Source organism: Molothrus aeneus, chromosome 1, assembly GCF_037042795.1.
Source record: "Molothrus aeneus isolate 106 chromosome 1, BPBGC_Maene_1.0, whole genome shotgun sequence".
Lineage (NCBI taxonomy): Eukaryota > Metazoa > Chordata > Aves > Passeriformes > Icteridae > Molothrus > Molothrus aeneus.
In genome coordinates, this window is record NC_089646.1 from 103589641 (window position 1) to 103604233 (window position 14593).

The 14593-nt window shown below is 35.7% G+C and overlaps 1 protein-coding gene across 8 annotated transcripts in view; it reads left to right on the top strand.

The window, feature by feature from the left end:
• DLGAP1 (DLG associated protein 1) overlaps nt 1-14593 on the top strand; it is a 397438-nt gene that overhangs the window by 140614 nt on the left and 242231 nt on the right. For 4 of the 8 annotated variants that reach the window (XM_066562060.1, XM_066562027.1, XM_066562092.1 and 1 more), the window contains one exon: nt 9527-9636. The exons of 1 other annotated variant lie outside the window; for it this stretch is intronic. The gene's annotated coding sequence lies outside the window, so the exon portion shown is untranslated. Of the gene's footprint in view, nt 1-446; nt 542-9526; nt 9637-14593 lie in introns of all 8 variants that reach the window. 3 more of the 8 variants (XM_066562044.1, XM_066562035.1, XM_066562052.1) reach the window with 1 other exon arrangement.

Here is a 14593-nt window from a genome sequence, read left to right on the forward strand (position 1 = left end):
ATCCATCAGATTTTTCAGCATTCTCTATAAGAATGAGAAAAAATCCGTATCTGTCGTGCTATTAAAGCATCTCTGCAGACTGTTTTGCATATACTGGCAGGCCAAAGAAAATAAATCCATCAAAAAATAAGAAACGGAAATGCTTCTCTCCATGAAGTTGCATTAAAACTTTCCTTTCTTCTCATATGGAAAACCTTTGATACCATAGAAATAATAGTATCTTAGAATGTTAATATTCTTGCTTATGATGATGAATGTTAACTTAATTTTTCATCTTTTGTCCCATTAGTTATTTTTACCTTTTACTATCTAGTTGTACATTTAAACCATCCTTATTACTCATTGCATAATTTTGGAAGTCATAGCAGAAGTATTTTGTGTTTCCTTTTCACCTACATTTAGTCTAACTAACTTTCTTCCTTTCTTTCTTCCTTGTTAACTGTCAGGTGTTTAACTTTTGGCAGAAATGATGTGCAAGTTCTGCTACTCATCCATTGTGCGTGTTTTCATAGAACTCAAAACAGTTTTCTTCTTAGAGCAGGTAACCTCTCCGTCCTTTCTGCATGTTTCATACTACTACATGCTTTCTCCTGCTCTTTTTCCATCACTAGGTACTCTCTTCCATTTGCTTCATCCATTTATGCATGATTTTGGACTTGGAAGAAGTGATAAATGTTGTCTCCTCTTTATCACTCAGCTCTTAAGTTGTTCTGACAGCAGAAACTGCTGTTCCAGTTAGAGCAGGTTCTTTAGGTCATCAGAAAGCATTATCAGGAGCACCTTTCCACTTCCAGCCTTACTGCACTAATCCTGTTGCATCAGATGATTCCATTCATTAATTGGTCTAAGGCAGCATCCACCAGAGCTTGTAATAACACAGAGAAGTATTCTGTCACAGTGGATGTTGAAATTATTACCTCTCATTTGCAATTCAATGAAACTGTCATTTTTTCCTTGTGGGTCTGCCTCTCTTTGCAATATGTTCTCCTTAATACAAGCAATTGGGCAGCACTTTTAGTATCATTCATTCACCTCATCTCTTGCTTCTGTTGCTCACTGTGGAGCAGGCTTTCTGCAGCTACATCCCCCTGATTGCTTTCTATGACTGCTTTCCCCTCTTGTTTTCTCTAATTAAGGAAGTTCACTAGCAACATAGGCTTCACCAGTATGCAGCTCATATTTTTTGTTATACTTGTACAATTTGCAGCTGTAGTTGAATGGTATATAAATGATTAATTAGCACTTATTACTGTTTTACATTTCCTAAGTACTGCACAAACTAACTAATCAAGCAGCCAATAAATGAATTAAGCAAAAAACAGCACACAGTTACAGGAGTTGTGTTCTGTCTTTGACATTCTCTTGCATACTGTTATGCTGTGAAGTCTATAATCAAAAAAAACTATGTATAAAAATTCTCCTGAATAGATGATATTTTTTTTGCAATTTTGTCACAGTAAAATATAATTGAAAACCAGTGCTTGTGTAGTTAGATGTAATAAACCTTATTACATTGTGTATGTTTTTTTAAAAAGCTCCTTGCTTCAACCTATGTTCCTGTTCAAATCACAGCAATATTGGCAGCCAGTGAGAGCAGCAATAGGCCAGCAGAAAACTCCTATTGTACCTAATGGGGTTAATGTACCATATTCACAATTCCATAAAATTGTCTTCGTATGCCCTGCTTATTAGCACGAAATAAAGAGAAGATGTTTTTTGGGTCAACCTGGCAGTGTTGTCTGTTAAATTTTTTTAAATAATAAAAAATTCATGCATAATAAAGATAAACTTTGTCCTATGTAACTTCATTTGCTGAGATGTGCATCAGGAGCTTACGCTTGCCATAACTTAAGCCTGGGACATATACAGTTATTTTGTACACTTCTGAATCAGCTTTGTTGACAAGTTAGTTTGAACTTGCTTAGGTCTTTTGTACTCTCTTTGACAAGACAGAAAAATACGTGGTTTTCACTGATTTAAAAAAAAAAAAGCAATTTCTCTACGAACAAAAGGAGTGCTTATCTGTGCAGGACATAATCCCTACTGTGCCTTGACTAACAAAGACAGTTCAGTTTGGTGGGAATTCATGCAGGAGTAAAGTTTCCTCATTTTACCACCCAGTATAGCATGATGGAAAGATAATGAATTTTCTGTTGACAGCTTTTTTTTTCCACATCAAGTGCAACTAGAGCCTTGTTCAGGAGGTTTGAAGCTTTGAGTTTTAAGTACAGCAAATGGATGATGACTGAACATTAAAAAAATGTGCACTATATGTGAAAGCCATTACCTATACAGATGTTTTAACCATGGAAACTTGCAGGGAAAGCTTCTGTCATATCCACACAGTGATGTTTAGCTTTGGCTCCAAAGCAAGAGCAGAATTACATGGACCACATGAAGAAAAAGAGAAAGAGAGAGAGAGAGAGATAGAGAGAAATTTTTACCAGGATGTAGTAAAGAGAAATAAACGTCCTTTTAAATACTTTGACAGATGATGTGTTACACAGATTGATTTCTGGTAATAGAAATTCAACCTTTATGAAAAGGTATGATGGTATGATTAGCTTATCAAAGTATCCCCCTGTTTGCAGATTCCTAATAATGCTGCACAAGTAGAGTTCTTTACTACACAGCACATTTTCAACCAACTGTGTAATTGAAAGTTTCTTCCTGCAACAGCTGGATGCCATTTTTTAACATGTTCAGTGTCAAAAACTGCTCAAATGCCTCATGATTGCTATTTAGGCTGGAAGCAGTCTCTCAGCATTTTAAAGCAAAGGGATTTTTGATGATTGCAGGAGTAGTATTTCATGCAATAAAATCACGAGCTGGGCATGTTTAAAATTCACATGTAGATTCTGGAAGATGTACTCTGAAATTGTCTACTTTTGACTGTATACCAGGAGAAACAATAAACCTTGGGGCTTTTTTATTGTCTTCTACTGCCCGTCATGTTATTTTGGGGAATAGAGAGATGAAAATTCAGAGTGGTTTAAAAGCACAGTAATTCTTGAAGTGCTACTGACATATTTACTGCTATATGTGTTACCAAAAGGGAATTGATGCAATGTAAAGGCTGTATGAGAAATATGGAGACCAGGGTAATTTGGGAAGGACTGTTATATATTTCTGGAAATGTTACTTGAGGTACACAGGTTTTTAAACCTATGTTATGCTGCAACCACTTCTATGATGTGCAGGTACTTTAGTTGTAAATTTCAAGGGATGAATAAGTACTTGAGAGAAAAAGATTGTAGTTGATTTGTTTGTAACATTTCACCTGACTGTGCAGGTGCAATGCAGAGACTTTCATCATATATGTTGTGTGAATAAATATTCCTCTCTATACATATATGTCAAATGGTAAGGGTAATTGGATTCATGGGTCTATATACAGTGCTTCACAATGAATTTTTAATATATAATAATCATGGCCTAAAATTTCCTTCCTTCCTTCCTTCCTTCCTTCCTTCCTTCCTTCCTTCCTTCCTTCCTTCCTTCCTTCCTTCCTTCCTTCCTTCCTTCCTTCCTTCCTTCCTTCCTTCCTTCCTTCCTTCCTTCCTTCCTTCCTTCCTTCCTTCCTTCCTTCCTTCCTTCCTTCCTTCCTTCCTTCCTTCCTTCCGCCTCTTCCTTCCTTCCTGGAATCTGCTGACTGAACTGTTAATGTGCTGACAAATTGATACGCATGCACTATCAGCCCAGTTTCAACTGTCTTAATGCAATGAGCAATGGAACAAAACACATTAAAAAGTTTTATTAAATTTAGGGGTTTTATTTCTGTTAAAATACATTCTTGGGGTGGTGGTAGATACAGAAAATTGTGGATTTGTGATTTTTTTTTTTATTTGCCTCTGTTTGTAGTTTTCTGCCTGCTTTAGAGCCAAATTCTTCATTCACACTGCATGAAAAATCTCACAGTGGGGTAGTCAAGTGAGGAGCTGTGGAAGCTTCTTCTTATTAAGAAAGAGGTTGGAAATATTAAGGCTTTATATAACGGATTCTTTCAGTTACAATGAAAAGCAAATTAAAACCATTTACCTCCAAATAGAATAGACTGCAGAACTTCCCCCTGGTGCTGACGCGGGAACATTTCATAGAGAATATTTTATTCCTCCTGTGGATTGATGTTGAGGGAAAGCCTGTGCTTGGGATTTTTCCTTTATCTCATGTGCAGACTTATAACTCAGTTTCAAAAGCAATTAATATTTATGAGGTTGGGCTGAGAATAATACAACTGCAATGAGACAGTGAAATGTCTGCCATTCACACACTGCTGTATAGTGGTAAAAATACATATTTAAGTTTGAATTAATTAAATTGCATTTAATCCTTTCTCTGTGAGCTTGTAAACAACAGCTCCTATCAATGCTAGTGTACATTGTTGGCAAGTGACATGTGCTGTCAGCATAATTTTAGACACATTTCATTTCTTGCATAGTGGTTATCTCTAATACAGAACTTTAAACTTTTTCTAATTGGTGTGCCAGCTGCTAAAATCAGAAGGTTTTTCCAAAATGCAATTTTTTTGTGCTTTGTATGCACAAGCAATGCATGCATGCAGAAACAATGGAATGCAAATAGTGATTGTGTAGTGACTTCCCAAGGCAGCGTAATTAAAAATCACACTTTGCAGAGGCCTTTAGTTGGCATTGATTTTAATCCTTCAGATTAGCTTATTTTCAGTTTAAAGTGAGGAATGATCAAAAGACTGTGACTCTATAATTGGTGGCAAATACAATCAGGCTAAAAGTGCTCATCTTCTCAGCCTGCCTTCCCGAGCAGGATGATGGAAGATATGAGCAGCTTATTACTGGCAACCTGGTGCTCTAGTTGTCTTGGGGAAAATAAGTGGTTTGCTCTGAGTATGAACAAAACCTTAATGTGTTATTATTACTGTAGATCAGGAGCTGAGCTTTAGACGGTGAAATATTGCATTAATATTTGCTGTGCTTGGATTAGCTGAATTGGCAGTGCATTTAAGTAGGGACTTGGGCTTTCTTATTATTTACTTAATTATATTCGTAATTTACTGTGGCTGAGTACTCAGCATGATTTTTAATTGTCTGAGGGAGACTCTTAATTTTACAAATGAGGTTCAATAAATGTATGTGATATTGCAGTCTTGGCTTCATAGGAAGAAGACTGAGTTTTCTGCTCATTGCTAAGCTTTATGGTATTCCCATTACTACTACGCTAGTGTGGTTGTAATTAAATTTTTAGAAGTTCATTTGTGTGTAGTTACTAGGCAATGCTAATTTCTGCAGTGATTATTATTTTGCTATCATTTGGGTAGCAAATATGTGAGGTTCCTGCCCAGTGCTTTAAAAGTAAAACAATTATTGATTCTAATGGCTTAATATGCACTAAATCATCATCTGAAAGAGGCCTCTTCTGAACATCAGGGGTTATCTGCCATTTGTCACCTCAGGTACTCACCGTCATTGAGAGGTTGAAGTATATATAAAGCCCCACTAAGTACAGCTTTGTAATGGAACAGATTTGGGTTGTTAATATAGGTCAGTATCTTGATACTGTGTACAGAAAAATGGATAGTTATCCACCTTCACTGTGAATTACTTTAATAAAATGTAAGAAGAGATGAAAAAAATAGGGAAAAAAACAGGCAAAAATTTCATCCATTTCCTTTACAGTATGTATTGTTAATTAAAAATTATGCATATGAGCAGAACCTCAGGAGTGTAAAGAAGCATAATTTAGAAGAGAATTCAAATGGTTTAGTAAATAATAAAACACTTGAATAAAACACTTCATTTCCTCATTGAAATTTGGTTCAATGATAATGATCAAAATGTGAATTGGTGTTCTGCACAGGAATGGTATAGATGTGATTAGAGTCTGTTTCCCAAACACACAGATTCACAGAATAGTTTACCTAGTAAGGAATTATAGGCAGTTATCAAGTTGTGGAGGGTCTTGTTCAACTGAATGTTCAGTATCTCCCATGATAGAGATGCCACAGGCTCCCTAGTCACCTGTTCTGGGTTATTCTTTGCTCCTGTTCTTTGCCACACTTTCTTCCAGGTTTCTTTTTAACAAAATCTATCTAAAAACACCCAAAAAAATTATCGAAATTACCATCAACCTCAAAGGTATTTTGTCCCATGCCCTGTTTCATGCACTGGAGATCAAAAGAAAGAATATACAAACATGTCAAACATATTGTCTTAGCCTCCTGATGTCTTGAACTTTGGCTCTTTCTGAGCTGCATGTTTCTAAACATTTCTAGTTACCTGAATTTAGGAAATTTTCCCACACTTTTTTCCTCTCTTGGAAGGTATGATTTTATCCCCATAACCTGCTGTGGCAGGAGTCCCACAGTACAAAAGCACTTTGCAGAAAGAGCCACCCCTCTTTGTTTATTTGTTCAGCTTTCTTTCTTTGGATGCCTTGTGAAGGCTGACCTAGAGCAGAGGATAGACAGAGTTAAATAAAGTAGGTATTTATTAAAAGGCCTCAATGGAGGCCTTAACACCTTGGGCAGTTCAAGAGCCAAGTCAGGGCTACACCCAAGATGAACTCAAAATGGTCACAAAATGGATGACCAGTCCTGAGGTTTCTCGCTTGTATAGGTTCTGGTTCATTAGCGTATTGGAGTTAATTGTCCAATTACAGCTTCAGGTTTTGAAGTCCCATCCTTATTGTTTTTCTCTCTTCAGTCCACGTTGTTTATGCTCTTGGGCCTGAGATTGTCCTTGGTCCTCAGCTAGAGAAGGAATTGTTTTGTCCACCTACTCTATGGAGAGAGCTTACTATCCCTTAATATGAAGCTCAGAACTACACACTAAAGCAGTACAGAATCTGAAAAATATAAAAGCTAAAACCTGAGGCATCACTTTTTTGATGTGACTCTTAATCAGCTTGATTTAATGTCCTACGGTTGTTTTCATAATCTTCCATGATTCAATTTCCTCTTTTTTTGTTGTGTTACTCTATTCATTTGTCCCTCACACAGAAGTCATTCTGTACACTCCATCATCATCTTGCTTTTATGTGAACCTCTTCTGGTTGTACCTCTCTGATTAAATAAAAAATAGGGTAAGTGGTCAGAGAAGGCTGGCATGCATAGCCATGCACAAATAAGAAAGACCAAAACATTTGAAGAATTAAAGAAATTTTAAAACTATTAGGTCAATGTTGATTTAGTTTGGGTTGTTGACAGGGATAGTGCCATCTGTTTGTACAGAATCTGAAGTACAGTAGTCCATGGCCATCTCTGAAAACTCTGTCATATATACTTAGATGTTTGCAGAAAGTTACTTTCAAATTTTCTCTTTTTTACACTTCAGGCACTGGCTTACAGTGCGCTTAACACTTGGGTGCTGCAGGTGATACCTTTACATTGCCTGCCTTCACTGTCTCTGTCATCACTAAATACATCTGACAAGTTAAAACTTCTCTTATCCAGGAAATTCTGTCAGCTAAGAGAAACCCATCTGAGTCCAGCTTCAGCAAGGTTCTCAACCAAATCTTCAAGCATGGGAGTTTCAATGGGTTCAGAGAAGTCCTCACAACTCAAGGCTCCTCCTAAGGACATGGAGGATTTGTTCCTTTAGAGATTTATGTTTGTAAGCTAAGCTCCCTAAAGAGATGTTATAAGAAAAAATCAATCCAGTTTACTTGCTACAATTAAATATACTCAGTCAATTTTATACTCTCATGGAAAATCTGAAATGCTTATGATGTAGTCAATATTATAGGCAAATTAAAGCCTTCCTGAAAAGAGATCCTGTCAACAGGAAATCTGTGCATTTCTGAAATAATTTAAAGGCAGTTTCTAGTTCTGTACATCTCTCTTGATCCCACTGCCAATCTGATAATTTTATCATCTCATTTTCCTACATTGAACATATTGTTTTCTCCCACTTCTGACAAAAAAAAAAAGCTGTACTTCTGTACAACCAACCAAGAAAGACCAACTGTAGAGAAAGAACCAGAAATTTAAATTTAGAATTAAGAAGAAATACACTAAAGATAGTTACGTACCTCAAGGGAGAGGCAGGCCCTCAAAGCCAGCTCTACAGCAAGTGCTGTCATTGGAGTACTAGTACTAAAAACACTAGAATGTTTCTATCCTGACAGTAATGTCAGAGACTCTGAAGCAGTGTCAGAATTTAGTTTATCTTTGAAACAGGATTCACAATAAAAATAAAGAAAGTAACAAAGAGGAGGCTGCAGCTGTCATCTGTTTGACTGCTTTAGAGGTCATGGAATTCCCAGGAATAAGCACCTGTTGTGTACAGAGGCTATTCCTGTCCTCTTAGTGGTTACTTGAAAGAATTTCAATCCAAAGCTTGATGTTTACTTAAGATGTGCATCCCGCTTCCAAAGGAATTAATTTATGGAATTTTTGTAGCCTGAGGGAAGTGGGACATCAGACTCTGATTGGGTTGGTCTCTTCTAGTTTTATAAGCATGAGTTTGTAATATTTTCAGGTTATTTTTGCTCTGAAAATTTTTACTTGCTTTTTCTGACAACTAGCCCCCAATAGCTAATTGTGGTGTGGAGAGGTATTTCTTTGAATGAGCATCAAGTGATTAAAATAACTTAAGAACATATCAAACAAGTTATTGTAGTGATAAATCTTCAGTATAGTCCAAGGCTACTATCAAAGCACCCTTAGCTGTGAATTTATTTTCCTTTTATATGCTTTACAGCAAAATTTTGATTTGAGATGTTAGCTGCTTTTACAAGACAAAATATTCACACTTATTCTGGCTTTTACTTTCAAATTGTTCCCATAAAAAAAGACAGAATAAAATAGGCTAGACCTTTAGGTGATCAGAAACAAAACTTAAATAGTGAGATGACTCATAGAGAACAAATATAGAACACAGAGGAAAGCCATTTATTTTTGTTAGCCTCCATAAGTAGTACTGGAGAAATGAGAGAGAAAAACGTGTATATGACTTTGCTTACAAGAGAGAGAAAATGTCTCGTAAATAAGTATTTTCAGTTTATATAATTTTAAAAAATTATATATTTTAATGTGCAGTGGCTTCCCATTGCAATTTTGTCCCCTACCCATCGAATGCTGGTGTGGGAAGCACCATGTATACAGCTGGGTGGTTCAGGTTTTCTCACCATTCTCCTCTGCTTTTCCAGACACAGACAGCAGGATTCCATGGTGTTTTATGTAGAGTGAGAAAAGCTTGTGGAAGGGAGCGAGTGGGGGAGAGGTGAGCTTGCAGAGATTTACTGAGGCAATCACATGTAACCAGTCTTGGTATCTTTTGCTCAAAAGGCCAACAAACGCTTCATGCATTGTGCAGGGAGAGTAGGAAGGCTGAGATGGCACCACAAATGCAGCATTATGCAATCAAAATATTCTTTTTTTGTTGCCAGAAGGAGAGTTTGGAACCATGTGAAAACCTTGCCATGGAGCATTGCTATAAAACATCTCAATATTGCTGTGATTTTTAATGAATACATAGATCCTTGCCATGTTAATAATTTTATCTTGTTTCAGGCCAGTAGTTTTAACTCCTACACTTTGATTGTGTTTCAGAGCAGTCAAGCATCAAGTATTGGAACTGACATCTGAATTAAAGAGTGTGCAAAAAACCTCTTCCCTCTTTAACTATTGAAACAACTAAAATGGAAAACTGATTAAAAGAGGTGAGTCCTTTCCTCTGATCATTCTCCTTGATCTCTCTCAGCATTACTTTTATTCATTTTCTCCAGAACTGCCTCCTGCAAAGGCAGGGAGCCAAATGATTGTGAACTCTCAACTGCTTTAATGGAAGTGAAGGTAGCTAGAAAATTACACAAATGATAACCCATCTTTGTATTTAACTAGTTATGAGGGCTCTGTTCTTATTGGGTGTCTTTGAATATTATGGTGAATGATTTTCACAGGTCTGATATTAATGTAGAAATGTATATATATAATATAAACTCATATAATCTTAAATGATGAATAGAGCCCCATAGAGCTGGATACACCAGAGCTGTGGAGAGAGTGTAGGGAATGTAAGAGGAAGGATTGAGGAATGTAACAAAGGGGAGAGGTCAGAGAGAAAAATAAAGTACAGAAGACAAGCATGGCAAGGGGTTGCAGCATCTTGAAAGCAACATTGAACATTGAAATGGCCTGGAAAAGCTATGGTAGGGAAAAAAACTTCCTTTTCCACAGATATTTTTACTTGGGGTTTTTTTTTCTGTTTGTTTTGGTTTGGGTTTTTTTTGGTGTTTTTTTGTTGGTGTTTTTTTTTTTTTTTTTTTTTTTTTTGGGGGGGTTGTTTTTTTTTTTCACACTAAGAGAGACCTGATAGGACATACTGTAGGACATACTGAAGATAAGCTGACCTCTAGCCTCTGGAACAGAAATGGAATAGCAGTGAAATGTCTACATATAGTGAATTATTGGTATTTCCCAATGTTAACCATACTGAGAAAAATTAAAATCAGTTCCATATCCTGTTTCTTTATGACCACATGGAGGCTTAAATATATATGCACTAGAAACAGGGAGAGTTTTTATGTCTTTTTAAAATGATGGTCATTCTGCCTATGATTTGGCATTATTTTAAATGTAACTCTTAGAGCTATATGCGACTCACTACAGTTCAGTTACATACAATTTAATTGTAATGTTAAATTAATATGTTAATCATATAATTGGTTATGGGTATTTTAGTTTAGCTAGGTATGATGCTGTACTTCAATCTGTAAATTTCCCTGAGTGGGGCATGAGTTTAAGGAACATTTTACATCTTGCATGAAACATTTTACATCATAGGAATATTCTTTGTGTCACTCCAGAGTGATCTTTTTTCATTGCTTTCCATTGGTGCAAAAAAATTCAATGGATTCCTTACTTAAAAAATATAATTTCTTACAAATAGAATGTTATCTAATCATCCAGCAGCTTTGTCTTTTAGTAAATTTATTTTAAGAGGAGAAAGAAGCAAAGTGTTGAAACAGTTCCATTTCCATAAAATGTATCCATGATGCTTTCTTTTATGTGGGATATATATAGATAGGTAGAGATATAGATATGATTCTGCATGTTGTATATATGTATATAAATACATATGTATTTATACATTGCAAGTACATATTTCTAAGGTACATAAACACTACAAAAAAGTAGGACTTGGAACCAGTGTGTATCTTCTGACAATGTGAAATAGATCAGTTCAGCTAACTTTGCCTCAGCTTGGCCTTCTGTAGAACTATGAAACTTTATTGAAAAGATGACATAAGGTTTGCAGTGGTGTGATTTTTCCCAAGCAAAAGTTGGATTTTTACCTTAGGAATTAGTTTCTCGCAGTAATACATTTGTTTATCATTTACATATATTTATATGCATTTTCATACACACAAAAATCCCCACCCTATCCCCTCAGCTTCCAGTATCTTGAGTAAAAGAAAACATTATGTCATTGAAGAAGGTACTTTGATTAGTGATACATTTATTAGAAGAACAGAGTGTGGTCCACTTATTTTCCTCAGGAATATGTTGACAATATCATTTAACAGTGTCTCAATGGCCCTTGTGGGTCTCTTCCAGCTCAGACGATTCTGTGGTTCTGTGAATATAATGTTACTCTTTTGTTGTGAATTTTGTTCAAGGAAAATGCAGACAGAATTTAAAGATGCCATTAAATCAAGATATGTTTATCATCGGGGAGAAGATGACTAGGCTTTGAAAAAGTCAGATAAAGAGAATCTATAGGAAATGTGTTAGGGGTGTGGATGAAATTGAACTTTAATGAGACCAAACAAAAGGAATATAATTGATCTTCTACAGTGAGAATGTATTGAAGTAATTTAAACCTTAAGGTCCTCTTGTCTTAGTGGGAGACGGGATAGCGGATGTTTTGTATGATCTAATTATGCAGAAGTCTCAGGCTCTGCAAATTATTATTCCTCAGGGGGAAAGGACACAAGACAAAGAGAACAAATTTCCAGTTGAAAGATATGATGATCTTTGATGCAGTACAAGGGGAAGCATAAGGTATTTTACTAATATTCCTGGTGTGAAAGTAACAGCTGTAATGAGAAAAATTAGAAAATTGCCTCAAGTAAAACACCCTGAGAAGGCAGAAAAGCTTGGATGAGGCAAATATAAAGATAAAAACCAGATTTCTAGTGAAAATTGAAAAAAATTAGTTATGACTTGCTTGAGGTATTTTGAAGAAAAATTTAGGCAGGACTTCTTATTACAGCTTAATAGCAATTCCCTCAGCAGTTATAGAAAGCTATGAATCTGAGAAAAGAAACTAAACTGACTGTGAGATAGACAAGTGATTTGTCTGTCTATTAGATAAATAGAAAGACATTTCAAATCAACATTCAAATTTTCTATAGTCCTACTTCCTTCTCTACTTATGGGAAAACCAGGCATCAAAATTAAAGATAAGGACACCTCTTTTAAGCATTTTTACATCCAGAATGAGTTGGAAGTCCAGGGAATATCCATAATGTTTTGGGATGAGCTGGATACTAAAATCTCCTGGAAAATTATTAGCTTTGAGTATCTTAGTGACAACGAAAATTTCCTAAGTCTGATAAACCACCAGCGTAGGCATAATGGAAAATGGAGATACAGAACCATAGCATCACAGAATGACTTTAGCTGAACACTTTGGTTGAACTTAAAGATTCTTAAATTTCAGCACCTATTATAAATGTGAAGATCAAAAACTGCACATAGGGCGATGGTGGGATACAGAGTCAAATATTGAATCAAAAGCTTCATTACTTTTATAAGTAAGGAAACAGTCATTAACAACTAAAAACTTCAGAGGCTTATGTTTGAGTAATAAAAAATTGTCATGAATTTGCTTATATAAGTAAAGTATATAAGTTAGAGGAAAAAAGAAAAAACACAAAAAGAGAAAGGTCGATGTTTGATATAGCTAAGGACATAGACTTTTTTCCATGTCCGTCTGAAAAAAATGTGCCTTTATCACAGATAGTAGAAATAGAGGATAATTCCCCACAGCTATAATCAATATTGTATCAAAATTTATTTCAGACGTGGATCTTTTGTCTCCTGCTTTTTACAGTTGGTATCATGTAGATATTTAATGACTGAATTATAGACAACGGTGTGGTACTTCTTGTTTGAAATCTAGACTAACCTTTCTTCTTGGTGGAAGATAGGCTATTGGTGCAGGAAATTGACCCAACTTTCCAGAAGACTCTATTTCCTACAGTTGGCCTCAACTTCTGTAAAAATAGAGAAACTTTTTAACATTCAGATCAGTTATTTCTTTACAGTCTAAAAAGCATTACTACATTACATCTGCAGGATTTAAACAGAATAATAAAAAATTGTCCTTATTTATGCTTTAATACAAACAATGTCAAGGTACTAAACAAAATATTTTTCTTCATTTTTAAATAATTATTTTTTATTTAAAATATTCATTTATGTGCTTTATAGTATTTAAATAAAAAAGTAAACAAGTTGATAAACTCAGATGAACAGTCTCTGGAAAAAAGAGATGAAGCAACTTCAAGACATCATTGCTTGATTCCCAGTCCACCTCCTTGATAATTTTGACATTTTAGAAAACAGGTGAAGAAGTGAGGCCAAATTCTTAAGGATCTTAGTCCTTTTTATTTATTTTACCTCTTCCTATTATTCCAATGGAATGCTAAGTGGTGCTCTAATTTTGAAACACCTGTCCTTGTGACTTTCTTTTCCTTGAGTGGAAGTCCCAGCCAAAATAGAGACACATGTGAGAGCACGACTGCTGACTGGCATCCCTGAGGCAAGGACAGTGCTAGAGATAGGTACCATTCTTATAAGGTCTCTCAGATCAGTTCATCCCTAGCTCAGGAAATACCAGAATTATTCAACTTTTTTATGCTTTTCTGTACTTTTCTTTAGCCATCTACTGCTACTGTGGTTTATGCCAGTGGCTCAAAGAGCCTTTGAATTCACTCAGAATGGCTATTTTTGGACATGCACACTACTGGAAGTGGATGCCTGTAAGAAGCTTTCATGGTTGGACAAATAGTAATGACACCATTAACTCTGAGAAATGGAATACTTCTTGTATTGCTGTCATTCTCTTCCAGTAAAAAATTTCAAGTTGAGCACAGTGGGAAATCCAATTTACTCCCATGGTATAAAATCATATTCCTGAAATAATTCACCACTGTTAGAAACAAACCAACGTGTGGAACTGGCACGGGTTTTTAGGCTGATGCAGGGAGAGATGCTTTTCTTTGGTCTGCATTGCACATCATAAGCAGACACAGGCACAATGATAAATATCTCACCATCTCCTGATGGCTTCATGGAATCAGGGACTGCACATTTATGCTCAGACCAGAAAGGTTATAGGAAGCACATCTGTCCTTATATGGTCTTCCTTTGTATTTTTATATGATTATAACAACTACATCAAAAACATAATAAAAAAATATGATTCAGATAATCCTCTTAGTTCAGGGTTGCAGGGATGGAACTGGCACTGTGCAAAATAAAAAGATATATATGTTCTTACCGGATAGGAGAAGTGTGGCCAAGGTACGTTAGTAGCCTCTTCTGGCTCATTGGGTAATACAAAATTATGGTCTCCTGAAAGCTTTATTTTATATGAAACTCTGCCAT